This window comes from Bubalus bubalis, chromosome 17 (assembly GCF_019923935.1).
Source record: "Bubalus bubalis isolate 160015118507 breed Murrah chromosome 17, NDDB_SH_1, whole genome shotgun sequence".
In the NCBI taxonomy this organism is placed as follows: Eukaryota; Metazoa; Chordata; class Mammalia; order Artiodactyla; family Bovidae; genus Bubalus; species Bubalus bubalis.
Window position 1 is genome coordinate 36,417,082 of NC_059173.1, and position 23,772 is coordinate 36,440,853.

Genomic DNA, 23,772 nt, shown 5'->3' on the forward strand with positions numbered 1-23,772 from the left:
AGGAGTATGCCAAGGCTGCATATTGTCACCCTGCTTATTTAACTTATATACAGAGTACATCATGTGAAATGCTGGTCTGGCTGAAGCACAAGTTGAAATCAAGATTGCTGGGAGAAATATCGATGACCTCAGATATGTAAATGACACCACCTTTATGGCAGAAAGCAAAGAGCAACTAAAGAGCTTCTTGTTGAAAGTGAAAGAGGAAGTAAAAAAGCTGGCTTAAAACTCAGCATTCAAAAAATGAAGATCATAGTATCTGGCCCCATCACTTCATGGAAAATAGGAAACAATGGAAACAGTGACAGACTTTATTTTTTAGGCTCCAAAATCACTGCAGATGGTGGTGACTGTAAACATGAAATTAAAAGATGCTTGCTCCTTGGAGGAAAAGCTATGACACACCTGGAAAACATATTAAAAAGCAGAGACATTAGTTTGCCAACTATGGTCCATCTAGTCAAAGCTATGATTTTTCCATTAATCATGTATGGATGTGAGAGTTCGACTATAAAGAAAGCTGAGCACTAAATAATTGATGCCTTGGAACTGTGGTGTTGGAGAAGACTCTTGAGAGTCCCTTGGACTGCAAGGAGATAAAACCAGGCAATCCTAAAGGAAATCAGCCCTGAATACTCATTGGAAAGACTGATGCTGAAGCTGAAACTACAATACTTTGGCCATCTGATGTGAAGAACTGAGTCGTTGAAAAAGACCCTGAAGCTGGGAAAGATTGAAGGTGGGAGGAGAAGGGGACGACAGAGGATGAGATGGTTGGATGGCATCACTGACTCGATGGACATGAGTTTGAATAAGCTCCAGGAGGTGGTGAAGGAGAGGGAAGCCTGACGTGCTGCAGTCATGGGATCACAGTCAGACATGATTGAGCTACTGAACAACTTCACCAACTGCCAAATTTTAGTCTTCTTTGTCTTGCTTATATGATTTAAACTAACATTTACCTTTTCCTAATAGATTTGTCCCCCAAGATATTGTTCCTATAGGAAATTCAAAAACCTATATCAGCAAGTTGTGATCATGTCCCATCTTATTCCTTATGATAATTTTCCATGTTGCTTCCAAGTTAATGTACCAATCAAACAATATCACTGCATTTAAGACCATCTTAAATATAATGCTGTTCATTTTTGTCTATAAGATCAAAACTAAAAACCAATCAAAATATTGTTTTCAGTCTCCTCATGTACTTTCATCTCCTAAAAGTGCCTTTCACAAAGTTCATGCTAAACTCCTTAAGTGATTTTGTATTTACCTTGTTTGGGCTATTTCTTGTTTTCTAATTTTAGGATTAACAATGCTGAAAAAAAAGTCGATAATTGTTCAAATAATCATAGACAACAGACTTAAAGTAGAAAAAAAAATTTATCTTAAACTGTTGAAATTTACAAATGAGATTAAATTTCAATGAAGACAAAGTACTACTCACTATTTTCTTGTAATATATATTTATTGAACATCTAGTTTGTATTCAGCACTGTTCTCAGCAGTAGGCCCATCAATGAACATGACAGATAAAAATATCTGCCACTATGGAATTTAGATTCTAGTACAAGTAAGGAGGCAGTAAAAAAAAAAAAAAGACCTGACCTATATAAAGTCTATAGCAAGGTATTAATGCAATGTATAATGTATTATTGGGAATAAAATATACAAGAAGGGGGGATAGAGAATATCTGCAGAGTGGGATTTGCAAAGTTAAAATGCAAATGTGACCACGAAAGGAACATTGAGAATGTGCTGTTTGAGTGAAGATGTGAAGGAGAGCAAGTAAACTCTCTGCAGGTCCTGCAGAATAATTTCAAATATAATGCCAAGTAGGAGCTCATTTGGTTGTTGCAAAAAAAGCAAAGGTGAGTGTGTATAGAAATAAGTGACTCAAGTTGCTGTTGTTGTTCAGTCACTCAGTTGTGTCTGACTCTTTGCAACTCCATGGACTGTAGCACACCAGGCTTCCCTGTCCCTCAAATTCAAGTCCATTGAGTCGGTGATGCCATCCAACCATCTCATCCTTTGTTGTCCCCTTCTCAAGTAGTAGGAATAAACTGGGTCAGAGATGTGTGATGATATTTATTGAGGCCTCATAGGTCACTGTGAAAATACTGTTTTTTCTCTTAAACAGATGAACGATGTCCAGGGGCTCTGAGAAGGTGAAAACCAATCTTATCTGGAATCAATATGTTCTTTTTTATATCAACACAGTTTCTAAGAGAACACAGTCAAGCAGTACTATTTATAAAAGTCAGGACATGGAAGCAACCTATCAATGAATGTCTATCAGTGGAGGAATGGATAAAGAAAAAGAACATATTAAGAATATAAAAAGAACATAAAAAGAAAATAATGCAATTTGCATCAACATGGATGGACTTCAAGATTGTCATACTGAATGAAGTAAGTCAGAGAAAGACAAATATCGTATAATACCATTTATATATGGAATGTTACAAATGAACTTATTTACAAAAGAGAAATAGAGTTATAGATGTTAAAAAAAAGTATGGTTACTGGGGGGAAGCAGGCAGAGGGATAAATTGGGAGATTGAGATTGACATATACACCCTACCATATATAAAATAGATGACTAATAAGGGCTTACTGGATAGTACATGGAACTCTACTTAATATTCTATAATGACTTATATAGAAAAAGAATCTAAAAATGAGTGGATATATGTGTGTGTGTGTATATATATATATATATATATATATATATATATATAACAGATTCAATTTGCTGAACATCAAAACTAACACAACATTGTTAATCAACTATACTCCAATAATTTGTTTTTTAAAAAAAAGATCACATCACAGTTACAAAATAACTACATTTTTTCCTAAATGTGATGGCTTTTATTAGCCCCAAATCATTCTTCTTGTTTTCTGGACAAAGATGAGCAAGATATCCGATGCTGAACTTCCCCATTAGTTAACAGTATCTAATCCAAAAGAATGAAAGGCAATGACAAAATGCCAAAAGAAAGGCAATGCTAAAGAAAGCTCAAACTACCACACAATCGCACTCATCTCACATATTAGCAAAGCAATGCTCAAAATTCTCCAAGTCAGGCTGCAACAGTGTGTGAACCGTGAACTTCCAGTTGTTCAAGCTGGATTTATAAAAGGCAGAGGAACCAGAGATCAAATTCCCAACATCCACTGGATCATCAAAAAAACAAGAGAGTTCCAGAAAAACATCTACTTCTGCTTAATTGACTACACCAAAGCCTTTGACTGTGTGGATCACAACAAACTGTGGAAAATTCTTCAAGAGATGGGAATACCAGACCACCTGACCTGCCTCCTGAGAAATCTTTATACAGGTCAAGAAGCAACAGTTAACACTAGACATGGAACAAAAGGCTGGTTCCAAATCGAGAAAGGAGTACGTCAAGGCTGTGTATTGTCACCCTACTTATTTAACTTATATGCAGAGTGCATCATGAGAAAGGCCAGGCTGGATGAAGCACTAGCTGGAATCAAGACTGCTGTGAGAAATATCAATAACCTCAGATGCAGATGACACCACCCTTATGGCAGAAAGCAAAGAAGAACTAAAGAGCCTCTTGATGTCTTGATGGAAGTGAAAGAGGAGAGTGAAAATGTTGTCTTAAAACTCAACATTTAGAAAACTAAGATCATAGCATTCGGTCCCATCGCTTCATGGCAAGTAGAAAGGGAAACAATGGAAACAGTGAGAGACTCATTTTGGGGAGCTCCAAAACCACTGCAGATGGTGATTGCAGCCATGAAATTAAAAGATGCTTGCTCCTTGGAAGAAAAGCTATGACCAACCTAGACAGCCCATTAAGAAACAGAGATATTACTTTCCCTACAAAGGTCCATCTAGTCAAAGCTATGGTTTTTCCCATAGTCAAGTGTGGATGTAAGAGTTGGACTATAAAGAAAGTTGAGCACTGAAGAATTGATGCTTTTGAACTGTGGTGTTGGAGAAGACTCTTGAAATGCCCTTGGACTGCAAGGAGATCAAATTAGTCCATCCTAAAGGAAATGAGTCCTGATATTCATTGGAAGGACTGATGTTGAAGCTGAAATTCCAATACTGTGGCCACCTGATTTGAAGAACTGACTCATTTGAAAAGACCCTGATGCTGGGAAAGATTGAAGGTGAGAGAAGAAGGGGATGACAGAGGATGAGATGGTTGGATGGCATCACTGACTCGATGGACATGAGTTTGAGTAAGCTCCGGGAGTTGGTGATGAACAGGGAAGCCTGGTGTTTTTCAGTCCATGGGGTTGCAAAGAGTCGGACATGACTGAGCGACTGAACTGAACTGAGGTAATCCAAAACAGATTCTTGTTTTTCAAATTCCTCCTTAGAACATTATAAGGTCCTCCAAGTAAATGCTATCTGACAGCTTTCTCTGATGTGAACTTTTTCCTCATACCCCAAACTAAATCAATCTAACTTTGACTACATGTGTATTCCTGGTGGGATTGGACAGTTTTAAGCACAAAAGTGATGATGTTATAATTTATATTTTATAGGTCATCCTGGTTGTTGTGTTATCTGTAGGCTGCACTTGCACAAGGCAGAAAAAGGGAAACAAATTAGAAAACTAATGCAAGAGTTCAAAGGAGAGACAATATGGCTTTGACAACACTGTTAGTGCAGAGGCTTGGTAAGATATTTGCTACTGATTTGCATATGACTATACCTAGAGAAGTGTCAATTATGACCCCAAAATACCAGGCAAACACTGCTTTGAGAAAATATTGCCACTGACTGAAATTGAGAAACCAAAAAAGATAAGCACATTTAGAGGGGCGTTTTGCTTTGGACCCAGAAAATTTGAGATATACAAAGGTGAAGTTATTGAGTATTTGATGTAATATAGGAGTCTAGAGTTCAGGAGAGAGTTTGGGCTGGAGATGTAAGTTGATGAGTTATCCTAGTAGAGATGGTTCAAAGCCAAGAGATTGAAAAGGATCAATAAGGGAGTGGCAGATTTTTTCTTTTATTTGAATTTTCCAAATTGGTGTGCTGTATTTTTATTACCCTGATGAGATTTGTCTTTGCATGATGTCAGTGTTGTGGTATCCATAAGACATAGTGAGTTTTCAGAATATCTAACATTGATTAAGGTCATGAAATAGCTTTTAAATGTCCAGGGTATTTGTTTAGAATTTTTAAAAGGCAAAAATCCAAAACCCAACTTCATAATATTCATATTCTTACTTTCATCTTAATATTTAGGTTTATACATTATTCTAACAATAACTATTTAACTAAGTAATACTAGAGCTATCACTGGAAAAAGTCTAGGATGGGAGAAAAATTAATTCAGTTTTGAAGTCATATTTTCACCTATTGTTGCAATATTCAATTTTGAAGTCATATTTTCACCTATTGCTGAAATTAATGAAATAGTCAAATGTTTTCTTCAATTTTTGACATGGTAATATGCATTTTAATGATTCTAAACTACAGATCATTTCTCAGAATATACTGATATTGACTGAAAAATTAAGCTTATAAAATTTCTATTTTTTTTTTGTAGTTAGTTGCTTAATTTTAACAAAATCAGGTTCTATTTTGACAGATGTCTGCCATATAAATCTGCTAAATGTGAATTGGGGCCTAGGAGAATGCTGAATTCCAATAATTTACACTAGATACAGGTAGTAATCATCTTTGTTGCCTTCTGGATAGTCTAAGTCTACCATCCTATCTATTGGGTCTGTAAGTTTTATCCAGGCATTTACTCTAGTATTTTATTCTAATTTAAGACCATGTGTGTGTGCTTAGTCATGTCTAACTCTTTGTAAACCCCATGGACTGTAGCTCATAAGGGTCTTCTGTCCATGGGATTTTTCAGGCAAGACTACTGGAGCATATTGCCACTTTCTACTCCAGGATATCTTCCTCACCAGGGGGGATTGAACCTGTGTCTCTTGTGTGTCCTGCATTGGCAGGTGTATTCTTTACCCCTGTGCCTCCTGGGCAGTTCAAGATTAAGTGAGGCAAAACCAATACAATATTGTAAAGTTAAAAAATTTTAAAAAAAGGTTAAGTGAGGATTCTTTAAAATAGTATTTCCCTAACTTGCAAAATCATTGATGTATCGACATTTAGGATAAAATAAAATAAATTATTTAATATCTAAAGACTTGATTGCGTGGCTATGGGATTTATTTACGATTCTCATATGTCACTGAAATCTTTTGGAATGGTATTTAAACTAAAAATTGAGTATGTAAGAAATAGAGTTAGGATTTACTCTGTGCCTTGCAGGTAGTGAGGATTGTTTCTTTTTATTTCACTCACACCTCTTAAGGATAGAGAGATACTTTCATTATTCTACTTAAAGAAACTGAGTTCCATAAAATGAAGGCAATTTGTTCAAGGTCAACCTAAGACACAAAAAAAATATTTAAATAAAAAGTAGCCCAATTAAAAGTCAATTCCATTTACATTTCATGAAAAGGCCTGCTTCAACTTGTCAAGTTTATGTGTTTTGTAAATGGCTGCATTGATAAGCCTAGGATGGGTTTTTGTTCCCCACCCCTCCACACACACATTTTTAAAGAAACTAGCTTTTCACCAATTCAGTCAAGAGGCATTTACTGAGTGACTACCCCATTTGGTTAGGTGCTGGTAATGTCAAATGGGCTTCCCAGGTGGCACTAGTGGTAAAGAATCCACCTGCCAATGCAGGAGATACAATAATGTGGGTTCAATCCCTGGGTTGGGAAGATCCCCTGGAGAAGAAAATGGCAATCTACTCCAGTGTTCTTACCTGGGAAATCCCATGGACGGAGGAGCCTGGCAGGGAACAGTTGGGGTTGCAAAGACTCGGAAATGACCAGTGCACACACACACACAATGTCAAACAAAATAAAACATCATCCCTAGTTTTAAAAGAAAGCACAACTAGAGGAGAGAGACCTTGTAATTCAATAATACACAATGCAGTACATAAAGTTGTGCATAGAATTGTACTCTGGGATCAGAAACAGGATAACTAAGTTAAACTCCAAAGCAGTGGGGGAGATTCAGAAAGAACATGAGTCAGTTCAATGTTTAGAAATCATCCAGATAAAGAAATGAATATAGAGTTATTACATTCAGGAGAAACAGTGCATGTGAAAACAATTGTGTGAAGCATTTGATGGAGGGTCTCATTTGGGCAGCTGTGGGTCATTTGCAAGGCTGAGGCATACATAACCATCAAAGGAGCAGCCATGACATTTCAGATACAGGCATGGGCTAGATGATGAAGAGCTTGAGTACTAAGCAACAGGCTATAAATATGTACTTATATTTTCTATGGAACTGAAATTTAAAGAATGAAAATGCATGATATTTAGAACTACAGACTTGTAAAAAGCTGACTAAAGCAAATCCTGTGTCAAGAGCAGAGCTTTCAATGATTTATTGAGATGCCACATGCTAAATTGTTTTGCAACTTCTACTTGTTATTTCCAAGCACCTTTATGGAGTAGTGTCTGTACTGGGAAAATAAAAATTACTGTAGTGAAATATTTTTGGGTTGTTTGGTTACCTTGGTTGTAGATAAAATGTTGATTAATAGTCAGATCCATATTCAGAATTAGAATTATTATTTCACAGCATCAGCTAACCTCTAAAGAGGTTTTCAGGGACAATAATTTTAAAACTAAATAAATATATTTGTCTGTTTTTCTAGCTGCTTTCTATGTTTTTTTGTGCTGAGGAGACATGCTAGCTTGTATGAGTTCATGGGTGTGATTACAGGAATAGAAAATTTCATATGTAATTTTTATAGAAAATCATGTCATACTAATATTAGAGAATTCATTAGAATATATCTAACTGAAACAGCTTTTAAATAAAGAAGTGGAAACACAAAGGGCTCAAGGTCACAAGAAATTTAGTGAAAAGTCTAGATCTCAGCTCTAAGTAATGGATTTATTATTTTTTTCCCACTGCATCTTAGTTTGATTTCTGGGTACCTTACCTAGACATTGTTTTTTCAGGTAATGAATAAGACTTCAATAGTCATACGTCAAATATAGGTACTGACGAAGAATAATTTTATGCACTGGAAGGAACAAGTCTCACAGTGTTTCCAAATGCCTAAAATCTTCTTTTACTCAGTTTTAAAGTATTCTTATTAACAATGGTATCTTAAAGACATTATTAAATGATAAAGTATGTATATATTTCTCCTTTTTTACTATATAACTTTTATAGAACTAACAGTCCTACTATAGAACTAACAGTTCACTAGTACATATCTTCATACACAGAAGACTGTTAGTTGATTAATTTTGGTAGTGCAATCTCAGAATAATCATAGTTTATTTAGTTTTTCCAAAATGATAACTTATATTGAAACAAAAGGAATACATAAAATTTGCTAGGAGAAATCACAAGTTGGTTTGCTCTTCTCAAAATAGTTGGTATTTCATTTTTAGTTGTAGAAAACCTTACAAATTTAATTGTGTAGACATTTTAAGATAAATACTAGGTCTCTATTTCCTTCTTTAAATTTTTGATGAATAATCTGGGTAAATCCTACTGAAATAAAATAATTACAAAAAAAAAGTTTACCCTGAAGGAAACAATTAGAAAATAATACTAAATGAACATTTTATAAGGATAATTAAAATGCATCTATTTTCCCTTTGAAAGGAGCATCATCTCATAATTGCAGTTATTCAGACTTCAGTTCAGTTTAGTCACTCAGTTGTGTCTGACTCTTTGCGACCCCATGAATCGCAGCACACCAGGTCTCCCTGTCCATCACCATCTCCCGGAGTTCACTCAAACTCATGTCCATCGAGTTGGTGATGCCATCCAGCCATCTCATCCTCTGTCTTCCCCTTCTCCTCCTGACCCCAATCCCTCCCAGCATCAGGGTCTTTTCCAATGAGTCAACTCTTCGCATGAGGTGGCCAAAGTATTGGAGTTTCAGCTTTAGCATCAGTCCTTCCAAAGAACACCCAGGACTGATCTCCTTTAGAATGGACTGGTTAATGATTATTAATAAATTTTCTTCCTTTCCTTTTTGTTGTGAGAAGTATGACTATTTTGTACTTGGGTTTAAAAAAATGTTTAATCATTTTTAAAAATATTATAGTGTATGAAAATATATAAATTGGCCTCACTGAGACAGAGTGGAAATAGGTACTAATCTACGTAACTTTGGCTATGGATAAAATACATAAGACTAAAGGCAAAAGGAATTATACACAATAAGTTGCACTGTACTCTAGTTGATATAGTGTTTTTTCCCACAGGGATTCAAGTTAAGAATTCTGAAACCATTATATATGTACACTGGAACTGAGTAAATCTCTACATGTCTAGTGGGTAGTTGGAACCAGATTTCTCACTGTTGGATTGAAAGTTACAGAAATAAGATGAGGAGGCTAGAATAATATAAACTCACGTTCACATCATACAAATTATTGCATATAGAAACATTTAGACATATGTTATATACAAAGATCAGTATATACACACGTACTTTGTTCTCTGTCATCTGAGTGGGTGTAGAAGTATTGACATCCCTTTAGCAATAAGCACATGTGGCACTCAGATAGGTTCCTAAAACCATTCTCCAGTAAAACGATCCAGACATCCTTGAGAAATAGTTGTTTTTAGGACTGAGGAAGGAAGATACAAGATGAGCTTGGAACAAAGTAATAGTGCCAGATAGCAAAGACATCCAAAAAAAAAAAAAAAACACCCACATTTGACTCCATACTGATATTAATGGAGGACTGATAATGATTCAATAAATAGATGATTGTGGGAGAAAAGACAAACCTTCCATATGGAATTCCATATAATTTATGTAGATAATCTGCTCTGAAGAAGGGAAAGCATAACTCCCCACTTCTCAAACGTAGACTTTGCATAGTGACTTTCTTCTGAAGTTTTCATAGGAATAAAATAGGGAGTAATTCACAGAGGTGGAACTTTCCAAACACTACACAGCCTGTGATCAAAGTCTAGATTAATAGTGAAAATCATGTTGATATATAAGCCCCTGATGTGATAAAATGACACTGATGCTTTATCTCTGTGCTCTTCCTCCCAAAACCCCATAACTTCAGTCTAATTGTGAGAAGTACATCAGACAAATTCCCATTGGCAGACATTCTGCAAAATATGTGACCAGCAAACTTCATGGTGGTCAGTCACCAAAAATGGGTAAAGTCTGACAAACTCACAGTTAAGAGATGCCAAAGGAAACACAACTACAGTAAGAAAATGATCTAAAAATTTTAAATTTTGCTTAGCAGTAATGCAACAATATTCATTCACTAATTGTGACAATGTTATCTTAGTTTTAACAAGAAGAGACTAAATGTTAAATATATGAAAACACTATATTACCTCCACAGTTTTTTTTTAAAACTAAAATATCTCTAAAACTTTTATTAAAAATGTGATCATCTAAGATGGAGGGGCAATACAGGAGTAGGGGAAAAGAAGTTGTTATAGAATTATATGAAATCATATGTGTGAAATTTTAAAAATTGTAAAACATTATGAATTTAAAGAATCTTATATTGAATTCAGAAAAGAAGTAAAAAAAATGATAATCTAGCAACCTAAAATCCTATCAGACTTAAAGAAAGTGAACATGTTTCACTTGAACAATGATAATTATAATGCGTGTAATAATGATAGCAAATATTTATTTAAAATTTTATGTGCCAGCAATAGTTCTAAGTGATTTGAATGTATCCTTCTTGTTCAATTCTGAAAAACATTATAAATATAATTTTATATATGACATTTATGATAGTGTCTAATTTGATATAGTGTCAAATTTTTCCCAAGATTTTGGTCTTGATTACTCTTTTTTTATCCCACCTCAGTAAAATCGAGCAGTGATTATGATTCCCCAAGAACTAAAACATCATTTACATCTAAGACATCATTTCAACATCTAACCCTTTCCTGAAATGCAGGTTAGTATTTACAGCTATCCATGGGAGTTTTTTTCATTAATATATTCCCCAAATCTTAAGATTTCCTTGTAGAAGACTAAAATTAAATTAATTTTCCTCTTCCATATTCCCTGCTCCAAATCTGTTTGCTAATTTTTTTAATTTTTTTTTTTGCTCCCACTGTGTATGAACACTGATTTACACCCACTCACGACTTTTGCATCAGGTTTCTTCCTTCTTTTTTCTCCCTCCAAAAAACTCATACATGTTATCACTGTTTATAACTTTCTAAACTACCCCATGGTATTGCTGCCTCTGCACCCATTTCATTGGCCAAGATGCCTGCAGGAACCTTTAATTCCAGCTTCTCTCACAAACACCTGCCCTTAAAAGAACACTCAGAGTAACTAGCAGAAGTTTACCTTATGCGCCTGTTAGATAAGATCCCTATGGAAATAAAAGCCACTCAGTGGTGTCTGACTCCCTGCAACCCCACGGACTACATAGTCCATGAAATTCTCCAGGCCAGAATACTGGAGTAGGTAGCCATTCCCTTCTCCAGGGGATCTTTCCAATCCAGGGATCAAACCCTGGTCTCCCACATTGCAGGCCGATTCTTTACCCGCTGAGCCACCAGGGAAGCAGAGTTTGCCAAAACCTTGCTTTTTTAGTTTAAATGGACTCCAAAGCACTCTATCCACATTCCACCCTTTACTCCTAGTAAAGGCATGTACCCCAGGTACTGCCTTTCTCTCTACGTGCATTTTGCCTTGACCTCCCCTCCCACTATGGTTTCGGAAGGCATTTCAGGTGCTTCTTCCAGGACCTGGGAGTAAAAAACTGCCTTATCTTATTTTCTCTTGCGGTCTGTTATTGAAACAGGGTACACCATCCAGCACCCTATACTCCATATCAGCATGACTTTAGCAAATTCATAAGTCACTGATGCCCATTGTTTTTACTTTTATCCTCTCTTGTCAATCTTTGGTAGTCATTTTGAAAGGTTATTGCTGAACCAGGAAAGACGCCAGGATTCTTGGCCTCCAGAGGTCAATCAATCTGGTCAATCCAGGGCCAGAGACGAGGCTTGATCACACAGGGCTTTTGTGTAATAAGGTTTTATTAAAGTAAAAAAGAGATAGAGAAAGCTTCTGACATAGACATCAGAAGGGGGCAGAAAGAGTGCCCCCTCGCTAGTGTTAGCAATGGAGTTATATACTTTTTAAAATTAGTTATTACAATGAATCAAAAGAATGTCTGGAGGTTGTAAATATCTTACTAGAGCCACTCCCATAATTTACATTTTAAGAAAACAAGATTAGCCAGGTTTTTTCCAGAAACTGTCCTCAAGCAGGATGCATTATTGTTATATAATTCTTAGTACAGAGTTTAAACTGAGTTGCTTGTTGTGTAATCATCAGGCTTGGACAGTTCGAGATTTTATGTGATAAGACCAAGAAATGTAGAGGAAGTTTCTTTCCTCCTCCTTGAGAACCCCAGACCCCTCTCTCCTTGGGGACCCCCAGACTTCTTATCAACCTGCCTAGGAATTGACCCTCTAAATTTCTTAGTTCAAGTCTGTGGTTTCCACCTTCCAATTTATCTTCCACAGCTCCAGCATTTAACATTTTAAAACAAACATTAGCACCTCAGCAGATACCTGGATTAAAAGCTTTGATATTTCCATAATGCCTGAAATCCAAACTCAGCATACTTAATAGCTGCTTTAAATTTGTTTTCAAAAAGTCTTTGGTGGGATTTCGTTATGAGTTAGAGTGTGTTTCCCAAAAAGATATGCACAAGTCCTAATTCTAGTACCTGTGAATGTGACATTATTTGCAAAGAGGGTCTTCAGTGATATAATCAAATTCAGGTTGACTGTTATTATATTAGGATGGGCCCCAAATCCAATAACTGGTGTCCTTAAAAGGATAAAGATATTGGAAAATATAAATGGAGAGGACATAGAGGGATGAAAGTCATGTGATGTCAGAGGCAGAGATGGAAATGATGCAGCTACAGGTCAAGAAGTGCCAGAAGCTAAAGGATTCTTCTCTAGAGCTTCAAAGCGAGAAATGATTCCAGTCCTTAAGTGTCCAGAAGTGTAAGAGAATGCCTTTCTTTTGTTTTAAACCACCAATATAGCTGCACTTTGTTACGGCAGCCCTAGAAAGTTAATAGAGTCCTTCCTTTTCGCAAACCATACTGTGTGCTCTACATGCCTTTGATGTTGGTTGCCTGATAAAAATGTCTGCCTTCCCATTCTCCACAGCATACTCAGTTATTAATCCTCAACAAACTCCCTTCACCATTTCAGGTGAAATCATTTGGATGTATCTGTGTTTCTTGGAAACATGTATAATCATTTACTAAAACAATTAAAAATATTTACTTGTTCATGTATTTCACTGTTGAACTGTAATTTTCTCTAGGAGATATTTCATTCCTAGTGAAACTGCCAGGTGGCATTTTGAGGGGCTCCAAGAAGATCTGGTTCTTTATGTCTCAGCACAGAAATAATTCAGTGAAAGGTTAAGTGATAGATAAGAAGCAGTTTACTAGCATCAGATATGAGGGTTGCATACAGGCATGCCAGAGGGAGTGGCCCCAAGAACTTAATGGGATACAGTTTTATAACCAAAGGAAAAGTGGAGAGGGAGAAACGACCACTTTCTTCCTCATTCTTGAGTAGACATCAAGCTTCCATCATCAGCACCCTGTTCAGGTTGGGCAGGAGTTTTCTTGTCCCTATAAGGTCTAGCCAGGACTGTCATGAGACTATGGAAATAGTATATTATATCTTAGTACAATGAAGTTCTTTCACTTTGAAATGTTGCCTTTCCATAATTTTTATTTTTTAATGTATGCAGAGAGCATGTCCTAGAGATCATTAACTACTGAGCTCACTGGGCAAGACAAGGGTCTCATGACAACATTATTCTATCATTTTGGAGTATGTCTCATGCTTCCACTGCATGGTTTTATTGCTGAGCAAGACTGCTTGTATTTGTTGTTAAGCAATCCTGTTTTCTTGAGTGATCATTAACTTACAGGTATCTCCCATATATTTTTTCTTTGCTTACAATCCCCTATTGGGATTACCTATTTAATTACCTACTTTTTTCCTTTACATTGTCTCTGTCACTAACACCTAGGTGAGTATCTGGAACAAAATACTATCCAATAATTTTTATTAAATGATTTAATGAATGGCATTTTCCATGTGTTCAAATGCATTATATGGGCTGACCATATACACAGATACTTAACACTTTGAAATAAATACTCACATGTAACTTAAGAACATATTCTAGAAGGTTAAAGATAATTGAGATAGTAGAAAATTCTATAATATTAAATTTTGAAATTTAATATTAAATTTAATATTTGGAGCATCAACTATATCCATCTCATTAAAATTAAAGCCTTTTTAAATAATGAAATCAATAATTTTCTCATTTAACTTAAAATAGCATATGTTTATATGAATAATATTTAACTTATTGGAATTGTCAAGGGTAATACAAAGCTTTCCAATCTAAATAAGATACATTAACATCTAACTGTATACAGATGTTCAGAGAAGCCACAGAAAGATAATTGCACTTTGTTACCAATTTAGCAATCTTTCCTGCTCTAATTAAAGGAGGAAATAAATTATCTTGTGAAGAAATTGCTCATAACATTAACAGTACAAATGCTAATTTAAATTATTTAGATATATGCTTTATTCTGTACCACATTAAAGGATTGTCACAAGTTTAGAAATAGTCTAAATATGTTTAAGAAAGTCACACACAAAAGGTAAATATTTTGTACTATTGATATTAAAGGGAAAATAAAACAAGAAAGAAGCAAATTATATAAAAATTTTAAGCTATCTCCTATTCCTAATCTAAAGAATGAGAAAAAGAATGAAACAGAACAGGGACACAATTTGTCAAATGTTTCATCAACAAGAATAGAAAGTGATACAAGGACATTCTTGAGATAATCAATGAAATGTCAGCCATGGGAGGAGCATGGCTAGTCTCACTGCTACAACGTACAATTGATTGCTCAGGACTCTGTGGGGAATTGCTCAGCATAAGAGGAATACAAATTAGATCTCTCCATAGTTCAGACATGTGCAAACCCCTCTCTCACATGAAGGAAGAAGCTGTGAATTTGAAAATATCTTTGAGCTTATTATTTCATCCTCTGCCTGCACAATATAGTGAAACAGGGTAACATTCCCAGCACCTGGAGTAGGTAAATAAAATGAGAACAGTGGGTGGTGGTTAGAGAATAAATAAGAGTGATGAGAGAGACACTGGTAAACAGTGCAGAACGGGGATATGAATCACCAGAATTTTAGGAAAACAAACAGTAATTGGAAGAGAATGCAGAACTCTAATGTGAGTTTAATGTTTACAGATCCTGTTGTTTTCCCTCTAGCCTAAAAGTTAGATGGAAAGACCAATAAAAAATAATTGGCGTTCCTGCTTGGCTGTTCCTTTTACTCGTGTAAACTATAGAAATAGATATTAGAGAAGGTTTGCGATGAGCTGATTCTCTTGGTGCATTAAAGACACTGATGTCCCATCAACAGCTCTGACAAAACTTATAACTGAAAGCAATTTGGATTGTTGGAAAAGGTGTGGTGACCCAGGGAGGCAGCTGGAATTCATGAATGCCTCCAATGGCATCCTGCACACACTTAAGGGAGTTTTGTTTCTCCAAAACTAACACTGATGTTAATAATGTTAGAGAAATTGAGGAAAGTTTTATCTTAAATTTTTAAATGGCTTTGACCCATATATGTACATTTCCTCTATGTGTGATTTAGGATAGTAACAGATTTGAACATTAATTCTGTGATTAATTGGCTGTGACCCTAGTTAACTAACTTTGTGGAATTTGATGTCTTTATTGACAAAACAAGAATGTTAAAACCCTGCCTCATACCTGCATTTGCTTAAGTGAGGTGACATTTGTAAAGATAGTATCCTGTTATTTTTGTTTAGTCACTGAGTTGTGTCTGACTCTTTTGCAACCCCATGGACTATAACACTCCAGGCTCCTTTTTCCATGGAATTTCTCAGGCAAGAATACTGGAGTGGTTTGCCATTTCCTTCTCCAGGGGCTCTTCCTGACTCAGGGATAGAACCCTCAACTCAACTCCTGCATTGCAGGCAGATTCTTTACAACTGTGTCACCTGGGAAGACCATAATAATTCTAGGTCCTATAGTAATCTTTCTAAATACCAGTGCTCTTAATTCATTAAGATATACCTTCTCTATCTACTTCTCAAATTGTTTCTAATGATATATCTTTTTATATATAAAAAAAGTTGAAAAGCAACTTTTCATTTAACAACTCTATATACTGTGTTTCTTTTAATTTCTTCTATTGACTTTCATTCTTTCCACACTTTTACTTTAATTTGCTATTTATTTTTCTAAATTCTAAGGAGAATTCTTGGTTCATTGATTTTCAGTCCTGAGTCAGTCATTTTATTTCAGTCATTTTATTATATGTTTTAAAGAGATTATCTTTCTATTAAGATTATCTAATTGAATCAGTTGAGGTTTGACATGAAGTATTTTTTATTAACATCATTTCACAGTGTTATATAAAGCCCACTATGATTTGTTCCTGGACACATGAATTAAGTAGGAGTGTATTGTTTAATTTCTAAGCATTAAATATTTTCTACGGTTTTTTGTTGTTGTTGTTACTGGGTTCTAGTTTAATTCTACTGCAAAGGCACACTCTGTATGCTTTATATCCTTTGTAATTGATTGAGAAAATAAAATTTAATGGACAGTAATTTTCAATCTGACTTCTCAACAGAAGAAAACAAAACAGAACACTTTTAAAATGCTGAATGAAAATAAACTCTCATCCCAAAACTCTAGTTCCAGTGCAAATACCCTTCAAAGAAATGATGCTTTTGAACTGTGGTGTTGGAGAAGACTCTTGAGAGAGTCTCTTGGACTGCAAGGAGATCAGACCAGTCAATGCTAAAGGAAATCAATCCTGAGTAGTCATTGGAAGGACTGATGCTGAAGCTCCAATACTTTGGCCACCTGATGTGAAGAACTGACTCATTAGAAAAGACCCTGATGCTGGGAAAAAACTGAAGGCAGGAGGAGAAGGGGATGACAGAGTCTGAGAGGTTGGATGGCCTCTCTGACTCGATGGACATGAGTTTGAGCAAGTTCTGGGAGCTGGTGATGGACAGAGAAGCCTGGCATGCTGCAGTCCATGGGGTCAGAAAGAGTTGGACATGACTGAGTGACTGAACTGAACTGAAAGATAGACCCACACTGAAGAAAATTCTAGACAGAGTACTGTAGGTAGAAGAATCAATGCTTTTCAGACTGTCTGATTCATTAAAAGTTGTGAGTTTTCTTAATGTTCCTGCTGGACCGGTGTCTGGAATTTGTTTAAAGAGTGATGCCGGGACCCGGCGAGAGACATCCCACTCGTGACAAAGGTCATGAGGAAGGAGGCTCGGCATACGCAAAGGCGGGATCGAGCCTCGGGAGTCCCCCCAGATATTCTTGAGCATCTACCCCAAAAAACCAGAGTCTGCCTACTTTATTGCTTTGTGCTCTCACCTCTGACTTTACTGGGGGCTGTCCCCCACCACCATCTAGCTCTCTGTCAAAGAGTTAACCTACAGCTCCAATGAATAAAGTTCCTGGGCAATTAGGAGTGTTTAAATCCAAACCCCTCAGATGGCTCTCTAACTCGCCTGACAAGTTTACCCGGACACCTACAGCTATGCATACGATTGTTTACAGTCTCCCAGCCTCAAGAGGCATGGGAAGCTTAAGATATTCAAATAGCTTAGAGCTGCTCAGAGAGTTAGAAACTGTCAGTATAAAACTAGTAAAAGATTTCATTAACGAGCCAATGTTTGTTGCCAAGTTTCCACATCCCCTGTATTGTATCCTTGAATGTATATTAATTAATATAGTTGGTATGTAGAAAAAAAAGTAGTGGCCTTGGTGCTAGTAACTTTAGACCCTTAAGGTAATAAATTCTTTCCTTTGTTGTAAACCCATTACACATCCGCCCTATAGGAATGTAATTTTATCTTCGGAAGATGGCACCAAACCTTAAAATAATTACTCTTAGAGAAAATAAGTCTTTGTTGATGTCTTTGTCAAGAGTCATAAAATGTTAATAGGCCTTCTGGCCAGAAGATGATGTAAATCACCTAAACCATTTGTGTACGATAAATTTGCAGGAAAGAAACCCTGGTTTTTGATAAGGATCAAAGACTGCTGACTTCGCATCCCCTATTATCCTCTATGTGTAACTTAGGGTATAAAAACCTCTGTTGAAAATAAAGCTACGGGCCTTGCTCACCAACGCTTGGTCTCCCCATGTCATTCTTCCCCTCAACTTCCAGCTGAGTCTCCATCTGGAGCACAGACATCCTCTGCGACCATTTATTTGCCTGGGCTTCTAAGACCCACTCGAGAAGGTGTCCAAGGTGGGGCATCTTCCGCTATTCGAGAGGGCGCCTGCGGCCTCCGTGGTCAGAGCTAACCTGGTGTCACGGGTTATATTGATTTTCCTCATAAACCAAGCTACTCAGCTTATTTTCTCCACTGAATTTTCCTACTGAGCTATCCTCATTCTATTACTCTTTATATCTTTGATAAATAAATAAATAAATAGGTCGCCTAAGCTGTCTCTCCTTTGAATACCCTGGATCAGCCGGGGCTGGACCTCGGCAGAGTAGCAAGGTTCTACAATGCTTCCTTTTATGCTTTATTATTTACAAACTATTAGAAACAGATCAACAAGATGGTGACTTGTTAATAGGCTTGCACCTGAATGATATCACTGAGTAGAGCCTCCCATGATGCCCTTGTTTAATAGCTTTGGCAATCATATTTCTTTCTCTAAACTTAATTTTTTCATAAGATAATAAAAAGTTTTATATAAGCAATATAATCAATGCATGTTCTTTTCACAATTATAATCAGTAATTTCATGTTTTCTTTTTTAATGTAGAATTTTCCGGTGGTTCACACTTAATCCCCTTTTCTCTGTAGTTTTCTATGCTTCCTTTCTTTTTCCAAAAAAAAAAAAAAATGCTGAATTTTCAATGGTATGTATTTAATATTCTTTACTATGATATTTTTTAATGATGTCTTTCATTTACTTTTTTGGATCCCAAGGGAATAGATCACAGGAAGAGTGATGTTGAAACCCTGTTCGTATTGCTCCCTTAGTGATCAAGGGAAAACATTCCATATTTAATAGTTCCATCGCAGACACACCAATCCTGTACCATAACTGGAAAATTATAGACCAAGATATTGAAGAAAGACTTTTTGCTTTATGTTTTTTCTAGTACTTCTTTCTATTTCACAGTAAACGTAGTTTGCTCTGAAAAAAAAAAAAAAAAAAGATTGGTTTGAACATACAAAATAGACTAACATCATTTTCTACTTTTTGTTGCTTTATATTAGTTAGATTTTCTTCCAAAAATCAAAATTATTCCAGATACTTTAAACAGAAAGACCTTTAATCTAGGAATTTTACAAAATAATTGGAAAGGCTGAATGAGCAAGAATCAGGAAGTCACTACTGAACCTATTGGTTACGGGATAAGAAAGTCAGGATGAAAATGCCACCCTGAATCTGCAGTTGCCTTAAGCACCCAGGAAGGTGTTGACTGAAGGAGATACCTATGCCCTCATAGGTTTTTCTTGCTGAATAAAAGAATAAAACATCAGTCAGATAGTCTTGGCTTCCTTTCTGCCTTCTATGTCTTCTAAGTTCATAAAATCAGTAACAGCTAATTTGCATCTTGAATATCTAGCAAGAGATGCTGGAAAATTAGTTTTTAGACATACAGCAAGGCATATAGGAGAAGCAAATGGATATTGAGAATTAAGAAAGCATATTCAACATGATGAAAATGTCTTGATTTTAATAAGGAACACTTTTCAAAAGCGTTGTTAGTTTTGCTTTTCCATTTTGGAAGATAAGAGTATATTTAATGGTGATGATATCTCTGTTTTATTAATCACCAGTAAAAACATTGACCAAAATATTGCCTTGGATACACATTGGATTTTGATCTGAATATCTGGTACATTTTTATTATATCCTGGGTGCATATCATTGATTCATGTTCTCCTCTGAAGTTAGAGGCTTCTGATTAATTTTATGCTTTGAGTTATACATAGTACTGTTACCATCCCTATGCAAACAACTAATGACTCTAAATTTAAATATATTGACATTTGAAATAACCAATCATATTCCTATCCTGGCTGCATGTTTCTCTTTTCCATGGTATTTTTTTTTTTTCCTGAAAATCCAAGCAGTAGTTTTATAGACAATAAGAGAGGGTCTATGTCATTCACTGTCTTACTTTACTCTTTTCCTTAAAGTCCATATTGCCAGTTTATTATGGCAAAAATATTATTACAGCAACTATTAGGATAACCTAATGGATTTAATAGCTAAAAATATGGAAGGATAGAGTACCTGACTTGGAGAACAGATTGCCCATCATGCTTGATAATGATGTGAACCATCACGGTTGATAATGATGTGAACCATGCCTAAGAGCCTACATTATTAACTGGTCTCTTTGTCTTTTCTAGATAGAAAATCTTTCTCCGTCTCAGCCTTTCAAGGGGTCATTTTGATCTGGGCTTCAATAATGGAAAGCAGCATAGAATCAGGCTCAATTTCCCATAGTATAACTTCACCTGAGTCTTTCATCACAGTTCTGTACTTTTCCCATCTCTATGAACTCTGAGAAGGGAATTGGGATAAGAGGCTAGCTGTTAACTGACTTTGCTAATTTATAAATTGTTCATAATTATACATTGCTTAATAATATCTCATTAGCATGTTTGTCATATGAACAATGTTATAATAATATTAGAAAGGAAACAAAAAAGGAAATAACATTCTTTTCCTAACTTATAAGCACCATAATATGCAAGGAATATTATTTAGAACACTTCATTTTACTCACTATATTCCCTTTATATATTCCTTATCACGTTGACTTTCTTTCCTACACTAATGATAAATGACAGGGAAAGGTAGTAATAGAAATCTGACAATGACTGTGAATGTGCATATCAACCTGGACAGAAAGTAATGTGAAGTGACTGAATTAGGATTGTAATGAGGATGGTATAACTTAATATGATTTTCTAGCTTTGTTAAAAAGATGGATTTTGCACCATTCCTAGCTTATTATAATTTTTGTCATAAAAATGATTCACTGAATAGCAATGCCTAAAACACACCTTGTTTTTGAATTATACTTCTATTGCATATTGCCACATCTTCAAGTTTAAAATAAAGAATCTGATTGACCTGCAAATATTCCTGCATCATTCAAACAATTGAGAATAAATATCCTGGCACAAAATACCAGCTTAAATATTTGCTTTAAAATTTTTTCATTCTTTTTAAAAATTAAATTTAATTGAAATGATCTGAAGTGTAATTTTCCACCTACTTTTCTAAATCCATTTTAAAATACACACTGCCAAGTCCCTGTAATTTCTAAGAAGTATAAATATATAGTATTTTTCCACATGTTTGACAGAAGATGTCTTGTGATTTTTGATATTTGGAAAGATGAGAGAGAAGACCTTGTGAAACAAATACATCAAATTATAGTCAGAGTTTTATAGATATTTAACCGTCTTCCTGTTTAGGCTCCTAGTTGCTATGGTGATGAAAAGTGCTGAATCCTTTAAGGCTTACTGGAACAATGAGATGAGGTTATTTTCTAATTTGTGTAAAAATCATAAGACTTATACTTTAAAGCAAAGCTAAGGAAATTAAATAACTTCTACTAGCTATGGAAGAAGAGGTCCCAATATAAAAATATATACTATAGAAGCAAAGAAAGGATGCTATTAAACTGTCATATTGAAAAGATAATATGAATTATTAAAAAATCAGAAAATAGAGAAATGAATAAACTTATGTTGATCTAACCACCTTCCCCTCCAATGTAGTCTTCAAATGAGTGGGAGTAAATAGTGGAAAAGCCAATGAAGTAGTGCTTTATAAGTTGAGGCTCCAGAACCAAATTTTAACATCAAAATAAAAAAATAGCTGAGTCATAAATGTGGTTCAGTAAGTTCTCTTTCTTGAACTCGTAATTACCATAGCTAAAAATAACTAAGTTGAAGTAATATAATTTAACGCTTCAGTGGCATGAAGATGTATGTTCACCAACAGTCAGCCGAAAAAAAAGAAAAAGAAAAAAATCAAACAACAAAAATAATAAAAATCTGTCGCTGATGCCTACCACAGAATGGGCTGAAACTGTATGCTCTAGACCTTCTCAGATCTTAGCATAAATTCTTTGTCTTGATACTAAAGAGTGAGAATAAAACATTTCTTCACAGAGATTTTCCTAAATGAGCAGCTGTAGTCATTATCATTTTCATAATAAAAAAAGCAAAAGAGTTAATGGAACAAGTCTCATAAGCACTGATAGCCTAGCCTTGTTAAAACTTTTCATATTCGCACTAGAATGTCCTTCAAACTGATCCATTCAAACTGAAACCTTTTTTTGTGAATAGGGAAATAATACGGCAAGAAAACATATAAGATATCTTTGCCTTAGGTGCAGTTATTCAGCACTCGTTATCTGTTAGGTAAATAGACAGATACACCAAGTCTTCCAGATGTTTGAAGAAAAATAGACAGATTTCTAATTGAACAAGAAGGCACATTGCAGTGAAGGTTGTAGAAGAAATACAATGGCAATGACGCTGAGATTTTCATTCCAATTCAGAATCATTGCATTCCCTGTGATGTGGATGCACACTAATACATAGAGTTGTGTCAGTTGAAGGTAACAATAGCAACCTTAAGATCAAAATTACATTTTCAGTTGATGATGCTCTCCCAACAGTTTAACACCTAGAGAATTTATTTGGACAGCACTCAGTTGTCAAAAGTCTGAAGTACTTGATTTTCCCCTTGTTAAATTCTGATTGTCCACTTCACTATCCATCTCCAACGCCCATTTATCTAGTAACCTTGACCAGATTTAACCTTGTTCAATACATCACACATTGAGGGTGGGAACAAGAAGATGAACTGTGGATAAGAACTCACTGAAGCTGATAGGAATCATTTATTTTAACAACACGATAACATAATCACACCATGATAGGACACATGAGATTCTAGGAGGTGACTTTCGGACAAAGTTTAGGAACAGTGACACTTTTCAAACTCAAGACCCCTTCAAACTTGCAAATATTTTCTCGAAGTAGCTGATATTTCTTCTTTGGAAATACAGAAACAATCTTTTGTGCCCAATAACATTTGGGTATGGAGTATTTCATAGAAGTTAACTACTATAATAAGAGGTACTGAAGATATATAGAATAATGCTCTTCTGAGTTAAGCAATGTGCTTTATAGGATTTCTACACATACACGTGTTTACAGTAGTATTTCATGCCAAAATTCTATACTATTTTTCTTTTTACTTCTGCTTCTTTGTCTATAGAGCATTATAATTCATGTTACAAAATGTGCCTTGTGATAAGTACACAAAATAATTGTATCAGTAAGATGTTATATATAATTTACCAATAGATTTCCAATATGAATTACTTTTGTGATATTCTTAAGACTCAGATTATTTGGTCCCAGTCATTTAAATGTGCAGATGCATGTGATTATATCATTGAAAATACCAAATTTTCTTTCTATGAACTGAGGGAAAAATAAGTAGAGAAATAGGTAAACACTTAGAAGTGGCATAGAGTTAAATCAAGAGAAGTGAACATTTTAAGGATTTAAATATTTAAAGAAAAATTTAAAGAA